This window comes from Macaca nemestrina, chromosome 1, assembly GCF_043159975.1.
Source record: "Macaca nemestrina isolate mMacNem1 chromosome 1, mMacNem.hap1, whole genome shotgun sequence".
In the NCBI taxonomy this organism is placed as follows: Eukaryota; Metazoa; Chordata; class Mammalia; order Primates; family Cercopithecidae; genus Macaca; species Macaca nemestrina.
In genome coordinates, this window is record NC_092125.1 from 26639694 (window position 1) to 26657898 (window position 18205).

At 39.8% G+C, this 18205-nt stretch overlaps 1 long non-coding RNA gene across 2 annotated transcripts in view; it reads right to left on the minus strand.

Annotated features, from left to right (window-relative positions):
- Positions 1-2870: 2870 nt before the first annotated feature.
- The window catches only part of LOC105493016 (uncharacterized), a 129800-nt gene continuing 114465 nt past the window's right edge, over positions 2871-18205 (minus strand). For both annotated transcript variants that reach the window (XR_011610907.1, XR_011610906.1), the window contains exons 5-6: positions 4503-4854; positions 2871-3122 (exon numbers count right to left, since the gene is read on the minus strand). This is a non-coding gene — a long non-coding RNA (uncharacterized lncRNA). The remainder of the gene's footprint in view (positions 3123-4502; positions 4855-18205) is intronic.

The window sequence follows — 18205 nt, forward strand, 5'->3', positions numbered from 1 at the left end:
TTTGATGAGGGCTGGCTGCCTGAAAGTCTTCCTCAATGTCTGTATGCCACCCATGCCTCTTGCCTTCCCTGTACACCTGAACATCTGAGAGGCTCTCTCCTTGCCCCTTCCCTGTTTCTCTCATTAGATTGCGATTGTTTGTTACCTGGTGCCACTAGGCTGGTTTCAGGCATGCCCTGTGCATCCTGTTGTTAGAATGAGCCTTTCTCTTGGATCCTGCGCCACTCCCAATAGTGGAAGACATCTAATAATCTACTCCCTGGCGATTTCTTTCCCCTTCCTCTAGGGTTGGTTTTTGTTTGCTTGTTTGTTTTTGTTTTATTCCCAGCCCACCTGAGTCTTCATTTTTTACCTGGGGGTGACAGAGTTAGCTGCGCTTCCACAAGTGATTTTTTTTTTCCTTAGGGAAGAGGGTCTGGATGACCTTTCATGCCTTACCTGCAGCTGGCCTGCTTATCAAGGGATGTTCTTTCTGGTCCCTGGCCCTGCCTCCAGTTCTTCTCCCAAGCACCCAATTGATGTGCATGATGAAGAACCTCTGAGTGGGTGAAAATTCTCCTTGTGTCTGTGGCTCCCAGAGGTTCACTTGACCTTGAAATAGTTGTTTTAAAAAGAAAAAAAGCTGGGTGCAGTGACTCACGCCTGTAATCCCAACACTTTGGAAGGCCAACGTGGGTGGATGACCTGAGGTCAGGAGTTTGAGACCATCCTGGCCAACATGGTGAAACCCCATCTCTAGTAAAATACAAAAAGTAAGCAGGTGTGGTGGTGGGCACCTGTAATCCCAGCTACTCAGGAGGCTGAGGCAGGAGAATTGCTTAAACTCGGGAGTTAGAGGTTGCAGTGAGCTGAGATCACACCATTGCACTCCAGCCTGGGCGACAAGAGCGAAACTCCATAACAACAACAACAACAACAACAACAACAACAACAACATAGCTGCCTTCTTACATACAAGTTAGGCAGCTCCTCTTCCTTCTGTGCTCTGCCACAGGTGACTCAGGGCTCTTGTCCCAACTGTCCTAGGAGGCCCCCTCTTGAGAAATGAGCCAGCCTCTCCCTCAAAAAGCCTTCCCAAAACCTCTTACCTTTGTTAAACAAGGCTGGTTTTGATCTCTCTGTGGAGAAAAATAGGGGGGCTTAAGAAAGAACTTACTCTAAAGAATAGGTAAAATGTTATTCTTTAAAACTCAAGTTCTGAGCATAAAGCAGCGAGATTTAGAAATTTGTGTGTGATTTAAATGAATAAATCAAGAGGAGACTGCTTTTGCTTATCTAAGCGTTTGGAAGACGGAATGTGTATTAGTCTGTTCTCATGCTGCTAATAAAGACATACCCAGGACTGGGTAATTTATAAAGGAAAGAGGTTTAATTGACTCACAATTCCACATCGCTGGGGAGGCCTCACAATCATGGTGGAAAATGAAGGAAGAGTAAAGGGTGGCAGGCAAGAGAGTGTGTGCAGGGAAACTCCCCTTTATAAAACCATCAGATCTCATGAGACTTATTCACTATCACGAGAACAGCACGGGAAACACCGCCCTCATGATTCAGCTACCTCCCACCAGGTTCCTCTCACAACATGTGAGAATTACGGGAGCTACAATTCAAGATGAGATCTGGGTGGGGACACAGCCAAACCATATCAGAATGGTTGAGAATTTCCATCTCTGCAGCTAAAAACAACAAGAGAAAACCAAAAACTTGGACTGGAATATCAGGTTGTTATTACCTGACTGCGTAACCTTGGACAAGTTGCTTAACTTCTCGAAGCCTCAGTTTCTTCTGTTGTGAGAGAGGCTATTTAGAGCAGCTACTTTGCAAAGTCAAAGATTAAAAGAGATATAGTGTTAAAGTGCTGAGCACAGTGACCAGCACGTGGTAAGCACTCAATCAATGTAGCTATTATGATTATTAACTCTCCTGATGTCAACGTCTTCTCATTGTATGTTGGTATTGGGTATATACCGTAGTTGTCCTTCATGGACTGGAGGACTGACAGTTATTGAGCAGAAAGTAGCACATCACTGGTCGGTGTGGACCTTGGGAACCTAAAACAAATTATACTACCTTAAAAATGCACTAGATTTGGTGCCCATTCATTTATTTGCTCTTTATTCCCTTATGGAATGTGGGTGGGTGATGTTGGTTGCAGAAGCTGGAAGGTTAATAATCAATCAATAATTGAGTATTCTCTAAGCCTGTGCCTATTTCTTCACTGAGCATGGCTCCAGGGCTAAATTAGCTAAACTACTTACAGAAAAGAGATTCAGGGGAATGAATAAAAGGCAAGGTGTGTCAGGGAAAGAAAGAAGATATAGGGAAACAAGAGAAAGTAAAGAAAGATTTCTTGGACATGGTTGATCAGTCACTGTGTCCTGGTTTCCTGGAAAGACCCTAGAGAAAGTCAAATGATGAATTTGCTAACGCGGATGATCACAGATGTTTGGGATAAACCAGTTTCAAAACCACTTTATGTAAACCAATTTAATATTCTTTTGTGGCAGATTGATGGGCTGCTCTATAGATAAAATAAATAATAAATATTGCCTATCTTATCATCAATAGGACATATGACTATACTGCAGCAAACTTGCTAGCAAGCTAGGAAAATACAGTCCCAGAGGCCATTGTACTGTGAGGTGGATGCACCATGAATCATGCTCAGGAAGTAGTCCTGGCCAACCAGCTCACCAGCTCACAGGTATCTGCAGTCACAGTTTGAAACATGTTGCTGAAAGAGTGTCTCTCTCTGGTTAATCCTGCATTATAAGAAATGACTAACACCTTACAGAGTACAATTAGAATTCTGAATAATCTTGACAAGTTGGAGAGGTAATTAGTCATAAACTGATGAAGTCACAGTCAAGTAAGGTTCCAATAGTTTATTTAGTGAGAACACCTTCACAAATACATGAGTGGTGAATGAATGCCTGAAATAATACATTAAGAAAGAACTGTGTGCCCTTTTATGGGGAGCTATAGAAGGAATTTTCGTTATAAGCTGTTTAAATACCACAGTCTTGGGAAGCAGACGGACTCGAGTTGAATCATGGTTCTTCCACATCTGAGATGTGCCTTCTTGAACAGGTTCTTACTGCTGCTTCCCCTGGTTTTCTCATCTGTAAAAAAGGAGGTAATAATCTCTACCTTGTTGCAAGGATATACCTGAAGAAAAACATTTGTATTAGACACTATTTTTTACCCATCCAACATCCATTTCATCCTTTCTACTGGTTAAGAAAAACTTAAAATTTTTATAGGTGGCTGGATACTCTCCCGGATGGTAACGCTAGCCCAGCTCAGGAGTAAATCCTAATCAGCCATAGTGTACTATCACGGGAGTCTTCTCTCCATACACTTCTTGATAGATGAAACAATAGAAGTTCTTATGATTAAAATCAGAATTTTTCTTGTAGTTATTGCACCCAAATTCCTCATTGAAAGAGTTGTGAAGTGCTTGATACCTAACTGCTACTCAAAAAAGGGATTGTCCATAACTCTCCATTATTGTTTACTTTTCTGTAGCTTTGGGATCTCCTGATCACCTCTTTTTTATGAAAGTTTCTCCCCTTTTCCATTAGATGCCATTGCCTTCTGCTTTTCTTCTCAAATCTTAGGTTGCTGTTTCTCTGTCTTGGAGGACAGCTTCCCTTTCTCTGCCTGCCCCTTGAATACAATTATCTGTTAGGGGTCCATCCTTTGATTTCTTCTCTCTTGTTGAACTCAGCTACTCCCTGGGCTTTGTGACTCTTAAATAATTATCTCCAGCTCACACCTATCATTTCAGCTTCTAGCCATCATTCCAGTGGCCTATTGGACACGCCCACATAGGAGTCTTGTCCAACTCAACTCATATTTGTATCATTTCCTCACTCATTCCCACTGCTCTTCCTGCATTCCATTTATTGGGAAATATTATCACATCTCCCCATTGTGTCAAACCAGAAACCTCCAGTCACCAGTTGTTCCTCCGTCTCCCTTACACCCTGCATGCAATCAACTTGTTGCCTTAATATTCTCAAATAATATTCATCTGTCCTGACCCCTGAATCTTCACTGATACTGCTTTAATTTACCATTGCTAATCTTTATCTCTCATCTGGATTATTGCAATAACCTCTTTGCCTGAATCTTGCTTTGTAGTTTCTGCTTTTATATTCCATCTTCTAGACTGTATGAGTAGAATGATATTTCTAAAATACAAATTTCATCAAATCACTTCTCTACTTTAAGCCTCCTTGATTTTTTGTAAATGTAAACATTTTAGCACAGTCTACAAGGCCCTTTTATAATTGACTCCAACAGTTGTCACTCTGACAACACCTTGGAGTCACCTAGAGTGATTAAAAATATGCCAATGCCCAGGCCCGACTGCCAGAGATTTTCATTAATTTGATTTAAGGTATAGGTATTTTTAGAAGCTCTCCAGGTGATGCAATGTGATGGAGGCTGATAACTGCACACAGCTCAATTTTCCAGCCCGAACAACAGCTGCTTACCCTGCTTATCTCTTGGCTGTTGTACTAAATAATTTGCACTTTGTCGAATGGGTGATGTTTTCTCAAAATTAGTCTTTCATAGGTGCTGGAGAGGCCTTTTCCACTTCTCCTCACCCAATCCTACCAGTACGTAAGTCTGTCAACACTTGTCTCAGATGTCAGCTCCTCCATCCAGGAGGCTTCTTGAGACTGGGGAGTGTGTCTCACCGTGAACTTCCCACAATGCCACCTGCTTTTTTCTGGCATGGCTTTGACCCCAGTGGGTACTGGAATTGTCCATTCCTCACTCATGCATTGTGAGTTTCTTCAGGTCACACATTTTATTTTTGCATCCTTGTGTCAAGAATAGTTTCTGCAATAAATATTAGGCAAGTTAAAGAATTAATGGGCCTTGGCTGAAGCAGCATGGTGTATCAGAAAGAACACTAGCCTGAGTCTGAATCCTTCTTTACTGAATTGAGCTATGGAGGCAGCCGCTATGATGGCCCCCAGTGACCCTGTGTCCTGCTATTCATTCCCTTCTGTAACCCCCTTTCCTCGAGTGAGGCTAATGAACAGAACACAGCAGACATACTGGGATGTCACTTTCAAGATTGGGTTATAAAATGACTGTGGCTATGTTGGGTGGTCTCTCTTGCTTTCTCACTTGCTCACTCTGAGTGAAGCCAGCTGCCATGTTGTGAGCTGCCCTACGGAGAGACCCCCCATGGCAAGGAACTGGCCAACAGCTGGTGAGGAACTGCAGCCCTTAGTCTGACAGCCTGCAAGGAACTGATTCTGCCAATGATCACAAGTGAGCTTGGAAGCAGATCCTACCCCAGTTGAGCCTGCGGCAACAGCATCATTGTAACCTCATAAGAGACCTTGAGCCAGAGGCACCCGGCTGAGCAGTGCCCAGATTCTTGGATGACAGAAACTGTGCGATAACTAATATTTGTTGGTTTAAGCTGCTAAAGTTTGGGGTAATTTGTTACACAGCAATAGATAATAAATATACTGGCTGCCTAGCCTTAAGGGGTGGTTTAGATCTAATTCACTACACTCCAGATTCTTCATCTGTAAAACTGGGGACAATACCACCTACTCTACAAGGCTATTGTGAGACAAAATAATAAGGTGGAAATAAAAGCGATTTTTACAGTAAAAGTGCTACACAAAAGTGAGATTTCTATCTCCAGATGTATCGTAATTCAGATAGATGTCTTTTCATTCTTAATTGTTTAATATCAAGCATCATGAGATCCTAGAAGCAACAAGCTAGAGGTGTATGGCTAACCTCTTTCTATCTGATGGAGTGATCTTGACCAGCTGTGCATTTAATACTTCCTTTTTTCATTCATCAGCTAATAATTAACAGCTGTAGTAAAAAATCACAGCATCCTCAATCCGTGCCTTAGTTCTCTTAAGTGCTTCTTTTCTCAAAAGAACTCTAAAAGAATAAAGGAAAATGGGTCATATATTCAAAGCCTTAGCAGCTGCCTCTGCCTGGAATCTGGGCTATGGAATGGGTAAAACCATCATGGTCAGCAGTAAACATTCAGTGAGGGCCTTCCCTTTGGCCTCCATTATGCTGACTCCTGAGAATGCAAAGAGCTGTAAATACGGACTCGGTTCCTATGGAGCTCATCATCTGATGAGAGTGATGGACCCTTGAAAAACTGCATGTGCTTGAAAAGCAGCCACCCCCATTAGATGGGCAAGCAGTGTCACATAGAAGAACCAAGCAGTGCAATATAGATAGCATATCCTTTCATCTTTAGGATGGAAGATTAAAATATCTTTCAATCTTTAGAAGTGCAGGAGACAGCCGGGATGAATCTCAAGAATTGGTTTGTATTCAGGCCTGCTAACTCTGTTCTATAACACGGTGTCTCTGACTTGAGAAAAAATGTCAAGACATGATATTTGGATAGAAATTTTAAAAATTTACAGTGTTTTCCATCTCTATTACCTCATAGAATTTTTTTAAAAATCAGTGGTTCGTTCAAAAATTCTATTCGGGCACCTGTTATTTGCAAAATACTGTGCTGACATTGTGGGCAATAAGATGTGTAAGAAAAGACTCTTCTTCTGGCTGGGCGCGGTGGCTCACGCCTGTAGTACTAGCACTTTGGGAGGCCGAGGTAGGTGGATCACTTGAGGTCAGGAGTTCGAGACCAGCCTGGTCAACCTGGTGAAAACCCGTCTCTACTGAAACAAAAAAACAACAAAATTAGCTGGGTGTGACAGTGAATGCCTATAATCCCTGCTACTCTGGAGGCAAAAGCACGAGAATCGCTTGAACCCAGGAGGTTGCACCACTGTACTCTAGCCTGGGCAACAGTGAGACTCTGTCTCAAAAAAAAAAAAAATTCTTCATCTTCAGAAAAAATAATAATAACAGCAACAACAATACAAGCTATTGAGTGTTACACATTGTAGTAAGAGCTTTGATACTTTGTCTCATTTATCTTCACAAAATCTTTAATAGGTAAACTAAAAAAATTGTGTCAAAACTGAGAACCGTGGTTCAGGAAGAGAGAGCAGTTTTTCCAGGGTTATGCAAGTAAAAAGTGCCAGGACTTGAACAGTTCCCATGCCCTCAGGTTCTTTTTCTGAATCACTCATTGCACCTTACCACCTCCCAACCTATCTTTATTTTGGTTGTTGATAGCATCAAGTGACATTTTATAAAGCATTTTACAGTTCTATAAAACCATCTTCATGATCCTCTTATTCAATTTTCACAACAAGCCTGTGAAACTGGTATTATCACCATTTATAGAGGAGAAAATAAAGGCCCAGGCTGCTTAAGCGACTTGTCTGAGGTCAGCCAGCTACTGTGGTAGACCCAAAATTCACACTGAGTAACAGCACACAAGCCTGTCAAAACTTAAGGCAGGAATCCACCCAATATCAAAAGGCACATTGTTGGGTACTACACAAGTGCGGGGTAAAAAGGGATTTTGGTGGGGTTACATGAAGGGTCATTGTAGGAACTGTTTTTAAGAAGGAAAACAGCAGGTAGAGAGATGCCCAAAGGACATTTATGTTGGTAAGCTGTGTAAAGTTGCCCATGTTGAGAAAGGGTATTTTTCTAAGAGTATGAAGATCTGGGTTCTACTCCAACTTCGCCCTGAACTCATATAGAATCCTAGGCATGTTTTGTGATCTCTCAGAGCCTGCTTCCTCACATATAATATAAGAGTGACAATGCTTATCCAGTTCTAAAGTTGTATTGTGAGAACTGAGGAGGTAATGTAGTAGTTTGAAAATTGTAGAGCACTTTATAAACATCAAGGCTTATTATCCCAACTATAATAAGATGAGTTCAAGACTCAGAGTCTTGAAGAACTTGCCTGGGATCACACAAGAAAGCCCGACAGGCACCCAGGTGTCAGTGTGAAGCTCCTGAATGACCAGTCAACACTGCAGGGCCCTGAGTCTCAGTCAATATTTGAACAGACACCAATTGCTGAGTTTTCTGTCCATGAGGACATGCTTCTTCTTGGAATCATGAAGACATAAGCTAGCCAAAGAGAGAAACTTAACTGCACATGCATTGGTCCGAGCAAGGTGTATGGGAAGGAGTTTCTCAGGAATGGTCTCAGGCTTAGGACCTTCTTGCTCTGCAAAGATCAGGCACAGTTACCCTCTCTGCACTCCAACTCTCGTTTATAAGAAAGTTTACCCCTATTACATGACTTAGAACAGGAGTTCTCAAACTTTTTTATGGTAAAGTCCATGGACTTTCCTCAATATTGTTGTCAAATACATAAATGGCATAAGGCTGCAAAAGAGACAAATTACATTGAAATGCAGCTATCAAATATTAAAATATTTGTGCTATAGGAATATATATGTCTTTATTAAAGTGTTAGATAAATATATGCAGCAGTATATCTAATAAAAATTAGTTTCCAAATAGAGATGAACATAAATGATATTTCAAGGTATCTGTAACAACTGCAAAATCATACTTTAAAATATGCATAGTGATAAAGTTAGAGATATTACAACTTTACAGCAGTTTGTTGCCAATATTTGTAATTGAAAAACATCAAATTTCAATTAGATGCTAGTGAAATAAAAATGTCAGTTTTTTCCAAACCAACTCCATGTACATCACCCCTTCCCTACCTCAAATTTTATCTATGAATCCCGTGGGGCCTCAGATTAAAAAATGTTGGTTTAGAGGAAGCTGAAGAAGGCTTTTTAAAGGAAAGCGGTAAGTTGTGTAGGAAATATCACTGATGATTGCATTTAATATTTATTTTGTTATGTATTATTAACACATTTATGATGTTCAGTTATACTTTACTGCAGATATTGTTACTAATAAAAAGAATGCAGCATTAATTATTCCTCATCATAAATATTAGTTACATGAATGAATGGACAATTAAGAAGCAAAATTTATGTTTATAAATCGCAAGTCCACCCCGTCTACTCCAAACTGTTACCTTAATGAATCAACACCTTGTGTCTCAGTTTCCCTAGGTCACAGATGATCAGGGTATTAGTAACAAAGTTAAAATATAAGGGTCAAGAATATGGTATTTGGAGTCTGAAGTAAATTGGCTCTAGTTCCACCAGGCATTAGCTAGATGGTCAAGGGGAAATTACTTGACTGTTTTGGGGGTTTCGTTGGGTTTGTTTTTTGAGACAGGTTCTCACTCTGTCACTCAGGCGGGAGGGCAGTGGCATGATCTTGGCTCACTGCAACCTCCGTCTCCTGGGCTCAGGCAATACTACCACTTCAGTCTCTTGAGAAGCTGGGATTACAGGCATGTGCCACCAAGCCTGGCTAATTTTTATATTTTTTTGTAGAGATAGTTTCACCTTGTTGGCTGGTCTTGAACTCTTGGGCTCGATCAATCCACCCAACTTGGCCTCCCAATCTGCTAGGATTACAGGCATGAGCCACTGCACCCGGCCTTTGCTTTTAGTTAGGTAAAGTAGAAGTAATGATTTCAACTTTTGAGGGCTGTTGAGGGGATCATGTGAGAGGATGTATGTATATAAAGCACTTTTCACAGCATTTGACACATACTAAACATTTACTTAATGGTTGCTATTACTGCAACTATAATTATTGTTACCTGTTATCACAGGGCACTTTGCCTATCAAATGAAAATCAGTATGTTTAACCCATAACAATGAAAATTATGGGCTCCTCTCAGCAGAATCTTTATGTAGACTTTGAAGTGATGAGAAAGAATCAAAATCTGTACCACTCTTAGGTACCATCAGCCTTAGCTAGAAAATGACACAGAAAACAACCCTTGTGTCAACAGAGTAAGGCCTGACCTTCAAGAAGAATGGAAAAACAGGTTCTGTTTGCCATGGAAGATCTCTTATCACCCTTTCAGAGTGCCTTCGGTTTTTGTGTCCCCTTTCCTAGATTCCAAGGTGTCTGGTATCCAGTCTTCTGCCCCTCACATTCTACTGTGCACCTCGTGCTAGGCAGGAGGGGATGAGAATTTGTATTGATGGGGTCTCTCCTATTTGCAGGGCACTATTTTGCTCTCTAGGTGATGAGTAATCCTAAGCTTGAAAGCCTTTAAATTTTTCTGTGCTTCATTCTTTCAAGGATCTGGTTTTGAAGTTGTATCTGCCTAGTTGGAACCAATCAATAATATTGAGGGAATGGATACCCAATTTTCCATAATGTGATTATTACACATTGCATGCCTGCATCAAAGTACCTCATGTGCCCCGTAAATATATATGCCTACTATGTACCCACAAAAAATTAAAAAATTAAAAAATAATAATACAGAAGTTTTGAGAATGCCTTAGTTTCCAAGTTGCTGGATAAAATATATGTATTATCTTAGCGAAAGCTTTTAATAGCAACACTAATAAGCTACAAAGCTGTACACATGCATCTATGTAGACCTGGCTTTCATCCTGGCTCTACTATATCCCAGCTGTGTCGTCTTGGTCAAGGCAGGTAACCTCTCTCTCTAAGACCATTCTTTACTTATAAAATGCAAATAATAACTTCTTAGCAATTTGGTTAAAATTATAAGATTTTGTTTCTAAATAATTAATAACTATAAATACTTAACATGAAAATGTTTACTATCAATAAAAATAATGGGACTTCCAGTGTATTGGAAGACATTTGATGTGAGATTGGAAGGAATTTCAGATGCTTTTTATCACTCTTCATGAGTAACTACTTCTTTGTCAATGAGTGGTGTTTCCTCCATGCTAAAAAGATGAACACATTTCAGTCATTTCATAAACACAGCGCTCATGAAATCCTAGCCATCATCTCAGAGTGAGTGCACACTAAATGGTAAGGAATGCAATGGGTTGAGAAAATTCTACCCAGTTAATCTTCATATCCAATTTGGAGGTAGGGCAAGATCTAAAACACAGATATATAGTCTCACCACTCTACTCTGGCCCCTCAAGAGGGTGATACTTGACCTCTTGCTCTTAAAACACTTCTAAACGTCTAGGCATCCTGTCCCAGAACAAAAATCAAAGTAAGGCCACACACAACCTTGAGAAAGATCAAGGGCTTTCAGCCTTTCTCTCTCTTCAACTTGTAAAGGCTTGAAGAGGCAGTTAGCATAGCCTCTGGGCCCTCCTTAAACTTTGGGGCTCTTCAGCCATGGAATCCAAATCACTCTTCTGGATGTATGCCCAGAGCAGAGCTCTGGCTTCGAATTCTCTGGACGACAGCCACAATAAAGACATTTGCTACTGCCAGCACATAGAGGGAAACATGGAAAATACAAGAACACAATCAGCGTTTCTAAAATACCTCTGCCGGGGGAATCTTTGTCACCAGCTTCTCAGGAAAGAGGAATTATGCCCTCCTCTCCCCACTTGGCTAATTATCACCACTGTTGTAGAATTGAAAAGAGCTTCAAGAGATTGAAGGAGAACAGTCTAAAGAGAATCATAGTTCATGAATTTAAGAACAGGGTCTTGATTTGCACTTTATATCCTGTGAGGCTCATGTGTTCCCATGTGCTTAGAAGAAACTTCTACAGAGACCAAGTGAGGCTTCTTATAGCACCCTGTTCCATATTATGTGTGCCTTTTTGTTTTTTTAACTTTTTGGATTTTAGAATCAGAGATTCAGTTTACTCATACTCTTATTTCAATTCCTGGCACACTCTTACGTTTGATCCCATAAAGCCCCTTTCTTAGTTTATTTTAGTTTTCCCCTTCATCTCTCATTTCCCATTCCCATTCCTTACCACTTAGTATACATTCCCTCTAACATGTTTAATGTATGTCTCTTTATACTCTTGATACATATGTATTTTTCCTGTGTTTTTTTTTTTTTTTTTTTTGTTGTTGTTGTTTTTTTTTTTTTTTTTGAGACGGAGTCTTGCTCTGTCACCCAGGCTGGAGTGCAGTTGTGTGATTTCGGCTCACTTGCAACCTCCAACTCCCGGATTCAAGTGATTCTCCTGCCTCAGCCTTCTAAGTAGCTGGGGCTGCAGGCACCTACCACCACGCCCAGCTAATTTTTGTATTTTTAGTAGAGACAAGGTTTCACCATATTGGCCAGGCTGGTCTTGAACTCTTGACATTGTGATCTGCCCGTTTCGGCCTCCCAAAGTGCTGCGATTACAGACATGAGCCGCCACAGCTGGCCATGTATATGCTTTTAGTTTACGTCATACATAGTGTCTCATTATATTTCTTATCTCTTTATTCAATGTTATGTTCTGATGTATATTCACTAGTTTATCGCATCTGACAGCTGAATTCTATTTCATCTGCTGATGGACAACTCTTGCTGTTACAAATAATGCTGCTGTGTTCATTTTTCTACGTGGTGTCTTACAGGCCTGTGTGAAAATCTCTCAGGCACATTCCCAGGAGAGAGACTGCTATATTGTAGGGTACACAGAAACTAATTACTAAAAGCTGCCAGAATACTTTTCGGAAAGATTGTGCCAGTTCCCACTCCTACCAGCCATGTATGTAGGTTCCTGTTTCCCCCAACTTGTTGAAAACTTGAATTCTTCTAACTTTTTAACTTTTGCCAGTTGAATGAGTATTAAATGGTATATTATTATTGCTTTAATTTTTATGTCTCTTATTACTGGTGAGGTTGAGAATCTCTTGATCTAACTGTTGTCCTTCCAGTTTCTCCTTTTGTGCATTTCTTATTCATATCCTTCAATCATTTTCCTATTTTTTTCTCTAATTGTTGGTAGGAATTTCCTTTATAATCTAAGTATTAATCTCATTTATTTTAAACTTTGAAAATATTTTTCCCTAGTATGGTACACATCTGTTAACACTGTTGATTGTGCCTGTATTGAACAAAAATCTTTAATGTTTATGTAGTCAGATCAACAATTTTTGCCTTACAGTCTGGGCTTCTGTTCAATCATTGTGGAAAACAGTGTGGTGATTCCTCAAGGATCTAAAACTAGGAATACCATTTGACCCAGCAATCCATTACTTTTAGTTTACGTCATACCCAAAGGATTATAAATCATTCTACTATAAAGACATATGCACACGTATGTTTATTGCAGCACTGTTCACAATAGCAAAGACTTGAAACCAACCCAAATGCCCATCAATGATAGACTGGATAAAGAAAAGGTGGCACACATACACCATGGAATACTATGCAACCATAAAAAATGATGAGTTCATGTCCTTTGCAGGGACATGGATGACACTGGAAACCATCATTCTCAGCAAACTAACACAAGAACAGAAAACCAAACACTGCATGTTCTTACTTATAAGTGGGATTGAACAATGAGAACACATGGACATGGGGGTGGGGGCATCACACACTGGAGCCTGTTGGGGGGTAGGGAACTGGGGGAGGGATAGCATTAGGAGAAATACCTAACGTAGATGACAGGTTGATGGGTGCGGCAAAACACCATGGCAAGTGTATACCCTTGTAACAAACCTGCACATTCTGCACATGTACCCCAGAACTTAAAGTATATATTAAAAATAAAAAAAGGGCCGGGTGCAGTGGTTCACGCCTGTAATCCCAGCACTCTGAGAGGCCAAGGCCGGCGGATCACAAGATCAGGAGATCGAGACCATCCTGGCTAACACGGTGAAACCCCGTCTCTACTAAAAATATTAAAATTAGCTGGCCATGGTGGCAGGCGCCTGTAGTCCCAGCTAGTCAGGAGGCTGAGGCAGGAGAATGGCATGAACCTGGGAGGCAGAGCTTGCAGTGAGCCAAGATCACGCCACTGCATTGACAGAGCAAGACTCTGTCTCAAAAAAAAAAAAAAAAAAAACAAAAAAAACAAAAAGAAAAAAAAAACAAGCCAATTGTCACAAAATCACACAGATAGTAAGAGACTGAGAAAAGACCAGGTATTTTTGGAGCTAAAGCTTTGGTCAGGCCTTCCACACTGGTGGTACTAAAAGTGTAGGCCTCAGACCTGTTCACCATGGGCTAGGTAAAATCTATATTATTTATGCATACACAAGCTTTCAATAAAAAATGAAAAACATGACCCTTTCAATTAAAAAGTGACAGTCTTAATATTTTTACCTATGCTGTTTGTTCTGATTATATTCATTTAATGCTAATGTAATATAACATCCAACAGAAGTATGTAATAAATGTATAATAATGTATATTAATTATAATAAAAATTTAAAATGATCTCTAGTTATAAATGTGAGATTCAGGGCTGGTATCTTGCATGTCTGATTTTTTTTTGATAATTATTTTTATTGTATTTTATGAAAGTAGTGGTGGGTGACATTTTGAAAATTTAAAAAAAAAAAAGGTTCTTTATCAGTGATAATTGAGAAGCAGAGATCTAGACAACATGTCCTTTCTCTATAAAGGTATCCCTCTTGCTGGCTTAGGCACCTGAAGATCTGAAGATGCAAATAGATTTTTAAAAAGTTATGAATTGGTATATTAGGGTACCCAGTTGCCTCAATCATTTTAAGTAGATCATTTGGTGAAAGGCATCTGAGCAAGCCCTTTCTTGCCAAAAAAATAAAAAGCCTCAGAATGGTTCCTAACAATGTACCCACCCAGCCCTCTCTGCTACTTTATACGTCAATGGCCCATAGGCCTAAAAGGCAAGAATCTACTGCTGGCTCTGGAAATGCCAAGCAATACCTGAGCTCCGAACTAAGGATAAGTCGCTACCAATCTCGAAATTCAACTCTCTCCCACTGGGAAAAAGAAACTATTGAGCTTGAGTATGACAGTATCTGGATGTTAATTATGAGACTGTTGGCAATGTTCATGAAACTATTTGATTTAGATACTAAAGTATGGTGTTTGAACATAGATTGAAGTATTTAAGCCATCAGCACAGCTGACTTGTATAGTAATATTGAGATACATCATCAGATCTGAGAGGAAATATGTAATATTCGTAGGGAACTACAGAATATTAAAAAAATTAAGATTAAATCCCATATCTCAGTAAAAGTTGTATAGGATAGTCTTCTGACAGATCATGTGATGTTGTGGTAGAACAATGTAATGAATTTACAATTTAAAAAATTATCTGGCTATGTTTTTGAGTATGTAACATTACCCTGTTTCAAACACAATTATTAGTAGAGCTTGCAGCTAGTTAGCTTTTACATTTGGATTTTAACCTTCTTGTGTGTCACTCATACTAAGAATTTTTATAGTAGCCCTGTTTAGCTCATGGGGGAAAAAAATGGAAAACTTCAAATATTTAACAGTAGGAGAATATTTAGGAAGTCAGCATTATTAGTGTAATGAAATACTGCAAAATCTTTTATAATAAGTAAGCAGAATATATCAATACATAACAATGTCTCTACAAAGAATTTTGAGTATAAATCACAAAATAGAAAAATAGAATACCTGTACAAATTACAGCTACATGAAAATATGCTCATGTGTTCAGAAAAATAATTAGCATGTAGCCAGGTAGAATTTATTGTATATTTTTTAATCTATAAAGATATGATAAAAGAAATTGAAAAGCACATGTTAATACTGCAATTTTGAGAAAATCACACCAATGCATAGACAATTTAGGTAAATTTAGAAACTTTCAGAACTCTCAGATAGTGGCAATAGGTAGCACAGAAAAATAAAAGAAAGTGGGTGTTGCAAAGAGTGATCTGGAGCAGGGCTCAGCAATGGCCTGGGAAAATCCTGCTTGTTACTTGCTTTCATTAAGGCTTTTTAGAACATAGGCACACCCATCTGTTTATGCACTATCTGACTGCTTTCAAGGTACAAGGGCAAAGCTGAGTACTTGCAACAGAGACCATTTGGCCTGCAAAACCTAAAATATTTACTGTGTGGCTCATTACAGAAAAAGTGTCCATTCCCAATCTAAATTATGACTTGAGAAGAGATGAATTAGAATCTATTCTCACTTGTGGGATTTCCATTTCAGTAACATATTTGGGAAAGACCCACACTCCTTCAAATTATGTAAGTCTAAGCCTGCAAGTATAACTGATGGATTATAGGCTCAAGAGGTTTTGGGAAACAACCATGTCACTATTTTCAGAGTTAAGAAATTTCAGAGCACAGGTTTTTATTTCTAAACAAAATAGTCATCCATAAGGATGCTAGAGCTATGTGACTTGAATGTGGAGTAGAAATGAACACAGACTAGGTCACCTGGGTCCCTCAAGGATTCCTTTAGAGCTCTCTTTTTTGCAAGGATATTATGGAGGAAGCTGTTTGTCCCTTCATAGTACCATACAGTGCTTTTATGGCAGCATCAAATTAAAAAAAGAATAGATTGACCTATGAATTTCCTGAAGGTGTCAGAGCAAGAATGAATCTTGGGTGAAACTAATAAGCAATCAGCAGGGAGAACTGCACGTTCCACTTCTGGTGACTCTGGAATGCCCCTGCCCATACTCACAGGCTTTCTGTTTCTTCTGCTGCATCACCCAAGTTCTCCACGCCTTCTCCCTTCATTTTCTATGGCAAGATTATTTTCTGTCTGTGGCTGCAGGCAAGTGGATTGTTCCAAAATTGATTTATATTTTGTATCTTGGAATAGACCAGGAGAAATTTCATACTTGACTTTGTCCTACAATCTTAAAAAATGTACCAACCTGCTTCCAGAACAACAATTAACTCTGTTTTGAGGTTGCCTATGTGGATACAATTTTGATCTTTTCTGGGAGAAATAAAATGTATCAGTTCAATACTTAGAGAAGAAAATTAGTAGTTTGTAGTAGTTTCTGGAGTGAGATGAAAGGTACTTTCTGAACTCTTATTTTCTCTGATCACACCTCCACAGGATCGCAGGTAAAATCATATTTGTAACAAGACAGATTTCTAGCATACTTACTACATGGTTAGTATATATTAGAATACAGAATACTTACTAAACAGACATCCATGCACCCACTTACTGAGACTGAATGGCCCCATAACATGTGCCACTGAAGATGAGAGGAAGAGATCTTTGTAGTGTGGCTTTGGGGTGGGCCTGGAGGTCCTGCTAAGTCAGTGAAGACTGTCTTGACATCCCTTTCTGCCTTTTCTGTGCTGTGCTTTTCTTCTTATCCTCCTTCATCAATTTCTTCCCAAAAGCATCTCAACCCAGTAGCTACAGTGATCATCTAAATTCTCCTGGTACTGGAGAAAGTTTTCTGATTATGTATACTAAAGTATCAGTGACTCGGTTATGATCCTTCCTAAGGATATTTATATTGATAAGGGAAGATAAGAATCAAGGGGAGAGAGCAATGCTTTACTGAACTGAGTGTATTTCTAATAGTTGCATTTTTAACACCATGGTGCCTCTTGGGAACGATACTTTTCATTTATGATTGTGAGGAGAGAGAGCTATTGACTGTCCCTCAGATCACACTACACAAATACTCTTAACTCCTCTTCTTGCCCTCCCTTTCTGCGTCCACCTTCCCTAGCTGCTAAAAGCACTCACTCAAGAGCCCACAGGGAGACTGTGGTGCAAGATCCAGCTCTCCGCACTCCAAGCATGCAGCTTTCAAACTCCACAAATGCTGGAATAGCAAATGCAAACCAAGACAGCTCAGCCAGCTGGTCTGAGGTCAGGGCTCTGCTTCGCTTTGTCCACCCACACCTTCTCTCTGCAGAGAGACAGAAAGACTCTGGGATAACTATTGGCAGAACGGATCAGAGGTCATCACTGAGCAGATAAAGCTCAAGAGAGAAACTAGTGTAGGGGGCTGGGAGCAGAGGGCTGCAGAGTGAAAGCATGCTAGAGAAAAGGTGATGAGAGCCAGAGCCGGTCTTGGACCAGACCCTGCAGTGAAATTTATTTGGGGAACCCTTCCCATTAAACTTCATTGTGCACCCAAGCTGGCAATTCCTCCTTAGTGTCACCACTTACCTGCCCTGCCCTGGCCCACACCTTTCTCATCCTCTGCCTTCCAAAAATTCCTGCTCTTGATAACTTTCCACTCTCTCTTTTTTCTTTCTCAGGTCCCACCATTCTATTTTTCTGTGAAAAAAATAATCTGTAGAAAAGTTTTCATGAGTAATAACAAATTAGTTGACTTTTTAAAAGGAGATAAAGGTAGAATTTCAAAGGAAGATCCATGAACTCTCCACCAATGTGTACCTAACATAAACCCTGACCCTAAGCCAATCTTGCTTTGAGTGTCCCTGTGTCTTCCTCTTGAGGATCATTTTAGGGATTAAAACAATTTAGTACTAGAGGAACTATAAATTGCCTTTGTGTGTGTTTATAGGGCATTTTCTTTTTTTCTTTTTTTTTTTTTTTTTTTTTTTGAG